The sequence below is a fragment of the Equus quagga genome, chromosome 4, assembly GCF_021613505.1.
Source record: "Equus quagga isolate Etosha38 chromosome 4, UCLA_HA_Equagga_1.0, whole genome shotgun sequence".
Lineage (NCBI taxonomy): Eukaryota > Metazoa > Chordata > Mammalia > Perissodactyla > Equidae > Equus > Equus quagga.
In genome coordinates this window covers 59633790-59644225 of record NC_060270.1, presented here as the reverse complement: position 1 = coordinate 59644225, position 10436 = coordinate 59633790, and the positions used below count along the sequence as shown (strand labels likewise).

The window sequence follows — 10436 nt, the reverse complement described above, 5'->3', positions numbered from 1 at the left end:
CGGAGTCTTTGGCCATTTCCCTCTCATATGAGCTCTGAGAGGATGCAAACATCAGACAACAACAGCTGCCCTGGGCTTTCCAATTTCAGCTTCTGGTTGTTACTAAGTGGCAAGTGCTAATGTCCTGCTGGAAGTTTTCACTGTTGTATTGAGTGCTTTTGCTCTATGGGAGGAGGAAATAGCATAGCTTTGGGGAGCACTTGCTCACGTTTCTATGGAGATGACAGTTGAAACAATGCTTCTTTTTCCCAGAAGCCTCCCTAGCTATGTGAAATGTCATCGGGTGTCAATCTTCCAGTTGTGGAGAAAAATCTCTATTCCAAGGCAAGAGAAATTGGGAGTTTTGTGCGCATTGGTATGCATATTGCAACCTAATTGCAAACAGAAACTTACCAAATATTTCTTCAGTCACCAGGAAATTAAACTGGGCTCCAGACCAGATATCTGGCTCTGGTTCCCAGGCCAGGAGGGGCTCCTGAGTGCTTACTATAGTAAAGGTGTAGGCCAATGCCCTCTACAAAATAAAGTCCATCGGTTTTGTTAAAGGTAGCTTTAGCTGCTAAATCCTGCAAGCTCAGCAACTTGACGTAAGAAACTTTATTTCTTACTCATGTAAGTCCAAGCAGGGGAGGAGGCCCATCAAGTGGGAGCCAGGCTGATGAAAGTTTGGTCATCTTCAACCCCTGTTTTCTAAGCTGGCCCGTAGCTGAGTGTTGACATCAATCCAGCGGACAGCAGAAGACAGTATGCAGGATTGAGTGGAGGGTACTTCATAGGTCGGGCGTGTAAGTGGCATGAAAAGGCAGAGTGACTTTGGCTGGAATACAGTCACAGGACCATACTGAACTGCAAGAGAGGCTTGGAACTGTGCCCAGATGTGTGCCTGGGAGGAGAGAGACGTGGGTGTGGTGAACACTGCAGTCTCTGCCATGGAGCCCTGTCAGAGCCGAGTGAAGGAGGTGCTGAGGTGGAGTCTGACCGTTTCCTGTAACAGGGAGAGGCCAACACGCTCCTTCATCTTCAGCGTTCTGCTCATTCAGAGCCTGGCAGCCTTTGCCATATGGTGGGTGCGTCTCTTTTGGCTTCTCTACTTGGAACTCACTTTCCTGTTTCACTGAGAAGGCTGTGGCCCTTCAGAAACTGGTAGATGGTGATCTGAGATCAGCTTAGCAGGGCCTTGGAACACAGCCTTCCTTATGTCAATCTGGGACTGTTCAGCTCTCACTCTGAGTTTTTCTATTGCCCCAAGGGTCACTTATGGATGGATGAACCACTGCCTCTCTGCAGCTTGTGTTTCATCCCTCCTCCATCCAGTTGTGAGACGGAGCCGCCGCAGGACAGCAGGTTGTCCCTTCCCATGGGAACAGCTGTAGGCTCTGGCGCCACAGACGCGGGCTGATATCTCATGAGGCAGGATCAGACCAGTGGAAACAAAGGTCAGAGAGCGCTTGTTGAGAGCCGAGAGAGCTCACTAATTCACTCCATTGTTTCAAGACTGGCTTGGCGTGTGTTTTTAAGAGGAGTTTCTATGACAGCATGTTCGTTCAAACAATGTGATCATGTTTTTCTATAATGTGCCTATAGGATTCTTGAAGACGGATAAGCCAGTCACTGTTCCCAGCAGCAGGATGCACCCTGGTTTTGAATGTAATATCATTAAATAAAACTGCATGTCATCGATGATGTTCTGGCATTCCTTCTCTGTCTGACGATCCTCAAACAAGATGCATGCAGGTTTTTACGTGGAATGGGGAAGAATTTGGGGAAAAATTGGCTAAGGAAATTTGGGTTTATATTCAACAGATTTTTTTATTATAAATATCTCCCATTTGAAATAGTTCACTTAGAAAAAATGAGTCCAGAGTGCATTTTGTAGCTTAATCTTCATGTTTAATTTGCTTTACAGCAATGAACATTAAGTATGAAACAAGCTGTCCAACAGGGCTGTTGAATTATTTAACTACCTCTGAGAATAGGGAGGTGAGAGTCAGCAGAAACAGTTCCACAAGTGGGTGCATCGAAAGCTCAGCTCCTTCTGTCTCCAAGCTTAGCAATTTGAATGATGTCACTGTGTAAACACCAGTTGCTTGTTGAACAAAATATTAAATGCTTAAATCTGTTTACAATATTTCAGGCTCCAGATGGCCATTCATCCAAAAGAAATGGCAGAGAAGCATTAAGTTTAAATGCATTTTTCAAGTATTTTCAGTTAAATGAATTTCCAATGAAGTCAATATTCAGAATTCGAGGACGCTTGTTTATTACCATATATGTAATATTGAAAGACTTTCTAACAATCAAACTAGAAAATAAAACAGAAATTCATTCAAGAAGTTAGATCATCTGTTCTGTTCCAGTCCTGAGGTTATGGGGATGTGTGAGATGGGCTTCTCACCATGAATAACCTTGGAGTCTTTTCAGGGAAGTCAAGACTACAGCACAGATTTATGGGTGCGATATCGGAAGTGTGAATAAAGGGCTATGGAAATAGAGATAAGCAGTAATTCTTCTGCCAGGAGCAGGGGAGACAGGGAAGAGAAGTGCCAGGGAAAATGCGCCATTTCAACTGGGTTTCCACAGGGCTGTGCAGGAGTTGGTGGGATGTGCAGGGCGGCAGGGAGGCAGCAGAGGGGGAGAGAACTGTGTCATGTGCCGCAGCTCGAGTTGCCCTTTTCTTAGGCTAGGAGTCAGCTAAACCACCACGTTGCTAGAAATGGGAAAAATGTCCACGAGGATGGGAGGGAGAAGATTTCTAAATGCATAAAATATTCACAATTAGGCCTTACTTGCCTGTCAGAGAATAAAAATTTTCACTCAAGCAATTTTTCCCAATACCTGAAACTTTCTAATTTAAGTGTCAAGGCTTTGTTTTAACTTTTTAAACCTAAAGAAACAACTTGACAAGCCTAGTTTATCTTAATAAATGTCGACGATTGTGCTCTGGTAAAATGTCCTCAAGGACTATCAAGGTGTCTAGAACTATTTGCCTTGAGAATTAGAGGCCTCCTTTTGCTGTTTTATTTTTTTTCATTTTTTTATTTTTTGGAGGAAGATTAGCCCTCAGCTAACTACTGCCAGTCCTCCTCTTTTTGCTGAGGAAGCCTGGCTCTGAGCTAACATCCGTGCCCATCTTCCTCTAGTTTATACGTGGGACGCCTACCACAGCATGGCTGCCAAGCAGTGCCATGTCCGCACCCGGGATCCGAACCAGCGAACCCCGGGCCGCCGAGAAGCGGAACGTGCGAACTTAACCGCTGCGCCACCGGGCCGGCCCCTTGCTGTTTTATTTTTAAATGTTGGCTCCTGTGTTTTCTCCTCCTCTATTATTTTTTCCGTATCCTCACCTTGCTGTACATTTTCCTTGCTGCTGTCAGTGTGCCTGCCCCTACCAGCTCTTCTCATCTAATTTGCTCTCTATCCTCTGCTGAGGAATGGAAATAAATCTATCCTGCTTGAATAATGACCCAGGCAGAGCACATGGTTTCTGACTTGAGGTCTCAGGCGTGGGCTCGGTGCTGGTATCTTGCTGTTCGTTTGTGATTCCTGCCTGTGGTCTGTCTAGCAGAGTTCCTACAAAGATGACCTCTAAAAAATGCAGCTCTCACTTTATTCGAACTCACATTTGAATGCGTTTGGGAAAGTGCAAATACTGCAATGGCTTCAAGTTGAAGTTGATCTGGGAATAATCCTTAGAGATTTTAGAACAGCAAACTGCATAGAACTCAACTTTTCCAAATGTTGGCAGGACGCTTGGACTCAGGAGTTTATAAATTTCCCAGCCAAAAAGAACATTCTGTCACAGATGAAGTCAGCGAAGCGAGCTGTTCATTCGCCCCCCAGCGGAGGCACAGTGGGGCCAGTTTTCCACCAGTTTTGGCTTGGAACTCTGGTCTCTGATTAAACATTTACAACGATTATACGGTGAAATGACGTTCCAAGAGGCACTGTGGGAGATTTGGGATTTAAAATATGTAAACTGATTGAGCTTGTTTAACTCTTCAAAGGTAATATTGTTTTCCCCATTTTTCTGAGGAAGAAACTAAAAACTCAGCGAGTACTCACATCACACAGCAGGATGTTGACAGATAAATGTTTCAACCGCCTTCTGTCTGTCCTGGAAACGTGCACTTCCCCCCCCTCCCCCCCCTCCTTAAAATAACTGACTCAATGTTGCCGATTGACCTGGATGTTTCTTTCCTCATTTGCAAAACAAGAGAAATGAGCCGGTTGGTTTCTAAGACTTTTTACAGCCCTAGCTAGAACCCTAGATTTTTCAGCTTGCTCTTCAGTGCCTAGAAGATGAGGAACAGGTGGATGGGCTCAGATGGAACGCTCCCAGTAAGACCTCTCCGCAGGAGATTGTACCACAAAACCGAAGCGATAAATTCTTAGGCCTTGTTGTTGTGGCTGAGATTTACTTCTCATGATGCTACTCTGCTTCCCAGCCTCCCAGCCTTGTCACTGACAAGTTCTAGACCCCAAAAGAAGAATGTGGAGGTGCATGGATGAGCCCTGTGGCAGAGCACGAGCAGTGACCGTGGAGGTGTGGGATTCTCTGCAACTTTCAAATCTGCTTTCCGAGTTGACGTTGAAGGAGTTATAGCGGGATTTCTTGCCAGATGGAGAACAAATCAACTTTACCCAGATAATCTGTCACTTCCCTTTAGAAGAAGAAAGGCATATTTAAAGCCATCTCATCCATTTTGAAGTCACACAACCCACAGCATTTAAATCCCCTGAAAATTGTGGCCTGCTAGGTCTGTCCAGGTCAGCCACATACAGATATGCATGCTGTGCACTGCAACACTAGGGGGCACAGCCACTACACCAGAGTACAGTGTTGATGGCAGTCCTTGGAGTTGGGCAATGCAGCAGATACTATAACAATAACCACCATTTATTGGGCCACTTATTCCGTGCCAGGTACATCAACTACCATATTTTCTTTAATCTTCACAACAAGGCTATGAGGTCATATGGTGAGGTGTGTTTTCCAGAGGAAGAAATTGGGACTCAGACAGCGCCCACTAGTCTCAATCCACTAGTGTCAATCCACTAGTGTGCTGCAGGGGCAGGATTCGAACCTGATTCACAGCCATGCTCTTTCTACCACACTCCACCCCCTCTCCATGGAAATTCCTGTGAGCCAGGCCAGCACAGACTGGGATAAGGGGAGGACGTGTTCTCAGCATCCTGGAAGCATTACTTCAGTGACGATGCGACAGCATGTGACCACAATACTGCTCTGATCTCAAACCTTCCATGGCTCAATATTATTTACAAAAAGAGTGCAAAGCCTATATAATAGGACCACAGCCCCATCTCCCACCTTCGCTTCTCCTCCCCTACCTCTTTTCCAAGGCACCCTGCGCCCCCAACAGCTGTCTTTCAAGGCATTCCTGGCCACAGGGTGTACTTTTGCACATCTGGGTCCCATTAGCCATTTCCTTTGTATTAGCTTCAGACTAAAGGATAAATTTTGGCATCTTTTGGGACCTTTTGCAGAGAAAGCAAGAGAGTCACACCCAAAGTAGTGGGGGGAGCTTTTGCTGAAAATGCCAAAACTCTACTCAGAGATGCTTTCTGGTTGTGGATGTGGGTCAATGTGGGATAAATGGAGATGCCAGTGAAGCCCCAAGGGCCAGCCCTGCCCACAAGCCCTTTACAGGCCAAGAAAGAGACCCATAGACCTGATCACCCTTAAGTATGCTTCCTTTTTTCTAAAGCAAGGCTGTAATGTACGTATGCATATGTCAGAAATTCGACAATTATACATTGGGGAGGGGTTGTTTTTATGTCGTAGAGCAACATTATTTAATATTCCAGCAGCGGGGATAGGCAAAGAGGTAAATGAGCCAGAGCGAGGGGAGGCGCCGCCTGCGGGAGCTGAGGCAGGCCTGACGGGGACCCTCCGTTAGTGCCATGCTATAATCCCATGCACTGTAGAATGGGTCCCCTCCCTTATTCTACTGTGACTGTTTTATTCTATTCCTGGAGAAATTTTGGCCTGAAAAAAGCCGATAAACAATAAACAGAGAGACTTTCAAGATTGGGCTTCTTGCTTGACTGCGAACTTCTGAAAGAACTCCCTCCACCCTCCCACCGCTTTCCTTTGCTGCTGAGGTTCCCTCCTCCACTCCACCCCCAAGACTGGCACGGGCATCTCCTCACTGCTCGTCTCCACCAAAGCTCATAGTACCCTGCTTCGTGGCTTTACTGTCTCTCCCCACTCTACTGTGAGCTCACGGGCAAGGGCGATGTTTGCTTTGTGGGTTGTGTCGATGTGACACACACCTGGTCCTACCACATAGCACCAGATCCCAAGGTAGCTCTGGGAAAGGTGAAGAGAAGGGGGCAATGACAGGAGGAGAAACCCCACTGATGGTTCCCAGGGGGCAGAGGCAGGCATCTCAGGTGACTGTGTGCCTGTCACTGCATCACTTGCGGAACACTGGTGAACAGACACCTGGGCAAGAGCAAGAGGACAAAGTTCCCATAAATAACCGGAACGGGAGGACAGGCTCAGAACCATGGTCTGGTGTCCCTTGTCCCAACTCATTCAGGGGGAACCAGCACTCCTCAGCCCAGGCGTGGAAACGCAGTCTCACCCTCCCAGCCCCACCAGCTCCCGCCTCAGTTTTCAATTGTAGGCCAGAGAAATTCTTAGGTGACTGTGTTATGTCCATAAATCCAGGGTATGGTGTTTAACAAGTCACCTCCTTAGCCAAGAAAAATTTAAAACCAGGCTATAAAAGTGATTGGTGTATTCCAAAAATAATAGCAGCCATCCCAAGGGCTTGGTATCTTAGAGAACTAGCTAGTAATTTACTGAATCCGAGTCTCGTCAGCCAACTGGAAGGGTCCTCTCTCTGTAGAATGTCTAGCCCAACTAGTATTTAAGACTCACAGAACATCAGACTTAGAAGAATCTCAGAGGTTACTTAAGTCTGAGCCAATAAAGAAACTCAGGGGACAGGGAGGTCAAGACCTGCCCAAGGACCCACAGTTGCCTGTGAATGCTGAACAGGTGTGGGTAAAGCCTGGTCACCACCCAGAGCTACAGAAGCTTCTATCTGTGACTTCTGGGTCCCACGGCCTCTCACTCCCCGTCAGCAGAACGTGGCAGGAAGCGCCTCTCTCATCCGATGGCCTTGTCACTTTTTCCCACGCTCTGCTGACCCTGGGGTTGCATAATATTGAAAGATTCTGAACAGTATATGGTAATTATAGGCAGCAAGACAGACATTAACTGCCCCTCGGCCGCTCAGAGGCTTTTCTTACATTCTTGTACATTTAGTTTAAAACTAGTTTTAATTTGCATTGACAGCCAAAGGGACTAACACTTCCCTCATAAATATAGTTTCTACTCCCCACCTTCAAGTTGGGACCTTTCATGATGGTGATCAACTTTTAGAACTTTACGAAAAGAAACTTGAGTTTCAGATGAAAACTTGCTTTCTCATCCCTCTCTCCCTTCCTGGGCCTGGCTCCGTACCCAGAGAGCAGAAAAGAGTGATGGGTCGAAGAGGGCTCATGTCTCAGTTTTCACGACTGCTTTTCTAGTTCACCTCTATTTCTCCCTTGGCGGGAACTCCCACTGCAGGAACCACTGCCACGGCTCATGCCATCACATTCAACTGTTGGTGTTAGTGATGGCACAGGAGGTACAACCCGACTCGGGAATGTGAGTTCCTCCTAACTCCCCTGACTGCGTGATTCCTCTTCTAGCTGTTCTGGCCTTCTCTCTATAAGCTCTTGTTTCTCCCTTGAGACTCAGAGCTTTGGCTGTGGGGCTGAAAATGGAAATAGACTGACAAGAGGAAAGGTAGCTTTGGGGAGTTTAAAATTCAAGCAACCAAACCACTAACTTCTGTGAGATATTGATAGTGCACAAAACCCCATGCTGATTATTAGGGAGGTTACACGTTTATACCGGATACAGTTCGCCCCTCCCCTCAGAGAGTGGGGAGCCTCGAGGGGGCGTCAGATGTGCACCCGCAGGGGAAGGAGCAGGTGTCCAACAATCTGGGACAAGATGTGCTGAATCTGTGTTTCCCAAAGTGGGTATAGTACCACTGGCAGACACGATGATTTTAGTGGGTACACGGATGGGGCATTAAATGATTCCATTCACATTGTAAAGTGGTATATTCCTGTTTCAACTTCCTTTCAATTGTTCTGATTTCCTAAAAAAGAAAGTCTCAGATTTGTGCTAAAATATCACAAACCCCTCTCTAATACCTTCTAACCTCCTCCACGAGAACCAAGAAGAGGAAGGGCTCTGGTGTAGAGCCTTTAGACACCAGCAGCGTCCAGCTGCCATCTAATAATAGTCTCCATTTTCATCGTATTTACTTCTTACAGGTTACCCTCTATTTTACTACAAGTGGTAAAGTTTCTCTATTTATGATGCTAGTAATATGCTGTTTCCTTGCTCAATGTCTTAGTTCAGGCTGCTATAACACATCGCTATAGATTGTGTGGTTTAAGCAACCAACACTTATTTCTCCTGGTTCTAGAGGCTGAGAATTTCACGATCCAGGAGTCTGCATGGCTCTGTTCTGGTGGGGCCCTCTTGCTGGGTTACAGCCAGCAGTCTTCTCGCTGTGTCCTCCCACGGCGGAAAGAGAGCACGCTAGCTCTCTGGTCTCTTCCTTAAGGGCTCCACGCTCATGACCTAATCACCTCCCAAAGGCCCAGCCCCCAAATGCCGTCACCTTGGAGACTAGATTTCAACATAGGAGTTTCGGAGGGAACAAAAAAATTCAGTTCACAGCACGAAATAAATTTATTTAGGTAGGAAAACAGCAAATTAATTCCAAACAGTAAATAAATAATGGTACAAGTGGTACAAAAATATGGCAGAAATCATCAGGGGGCTGCAAGTGTTTGGGAAACAGTTTAGAAGTGTCAAGTGAGTGCTTGAGAAGTGAATTGCAAGAGGAATTTTGAGGAATGATTGTATCCCGGGTTGGGTGGGGGGGGGGAATTCCTAGAGGAGGGGAGCTGTGAGGGGATAGTTGATGGGTGGGGGAGAAGCCATGTGAGCAAAGATGTGGTGAAGGGTGGGATGCGAGTGGGAAGCCCATTGGACTGGATGAATCGTTCATGTCCAGGAGTCATGGACAGAGTCGAGTCACAGCTGGAATCACAGGCGGAAGGACCCTTATACGAGGAGTCTCTGCTTTTTTTTAACCTCTTTACTTTTATTTAAGTTTTTATTTTTTAATTTTTAATTTTATTTTATCATGGAACTATTGATTCACATGCCATTGTAAGAAAAAATACAGAGAGATTCCATATACCGTGCACTCAGTTTCCCCCAGTGATGATATTTGCATAACTATTGTTCAATATCACGATTAGGAAACTGACGATGACACAAGTCACTGATCTTATTCAGATTTCACTGGTTTTACATGCACTCGTGTGTGTGTGTGTGTGTGTATTTAGCTCTACGTACTTTTATCACATGTGCAGAGTGATGTGACCATCACCATAGTCAAGACACATAACAGCTCCAACACAAGAATCCCTTGGCTACCCTTCTATAGCCACAGCCACCTGCCTCCCTTTTCTCATCTCTAACCCCTAGCACCCACTAATCGACTATCCATCCCTTTAATTCTGTCAATTCAAGAATGTGATATAAATGGAATCATACAGTATGTAACCTTTTGGAACTGGCTTTTTTTCATTCAGCATAATTCCCTTGAGATCCATCCAAGTTGTTGCTTGTATGAAAAGTTTATTCCTTTTTATTGCCGAGTAGTATTCCATGGTATGGGTGTTCCACAGTTTAACCATTCACTCACTGTAAAAAATGGGTTGTTTCCAGTTTTTGGCTATTATGAATAAATGTGCTATGAACCCCTGTGTACAGGTTTTTGTGTGAACATACATTTCATTTCTCTGGGATAAATACTCAAGAGTACAATTGCTCTGTTGTAGGTAAGGTTGGTATGTTTAGTTTTATAAGAAACTGTCATCCTCTTTTCCAGCGTGGTGGTACCACTTTACAAGCCTACCAGCAATTTATGACTCATCAGGTTTCCCTGAATCCCCGCCAGCTTTTGCTGTTGTTGCCATTTTTATTTCAGCTGTTCCGACGGGGTGCAGCGATATCTTGTTGTGGACTTAATTTGCATTTCCCTCGTGGCTGATGATGTTGGAGATCTTTTCACGTGCTTCTTTGCCATCGGCAAATCCTCTTGAGTGAAATGTCTGTTCATCTCGTTTGTCCACTTGCTAAGTGGATGGTCTATGTTTTTATTGTTCAGTTTTGAGAGTTCTGTATATGTTCTAGACATAAGTTCTTTGTCAGATATGTGGTTTGCAAATACTTTCTTTCAGTATGTAATTTGTTTCCTCATGCTCTTTACCAAGTCTTTCACAGAGCAAAGGTTTTAAATGTTGATGAGATCCAACTTACTAAT

At 45.4% G+C, this 10436-nt stretch overlaps 1 long non-coding RNA gene across 1 annotated transcript; it reads left to right on the top strand.

Annotated features, from left to right (window-relative positions):
• Positions 1 to 916: 916 nt before the first annotated feature.
• On the top strand, positions 917 to 1680 carry LOC124238329 (uncharacterized). Its single transcript, XR_006888287.1, has 3 exons — positions 917 to 1063; positions 1250 to 1436; positions 1585 to 1680. It is a non-coding gene; the product is annotated as an uncharacterized LOC124238329 (long non-coding RNA).
• Positions 1681 to 10436: the final 8756 nt, after the last annotated feature.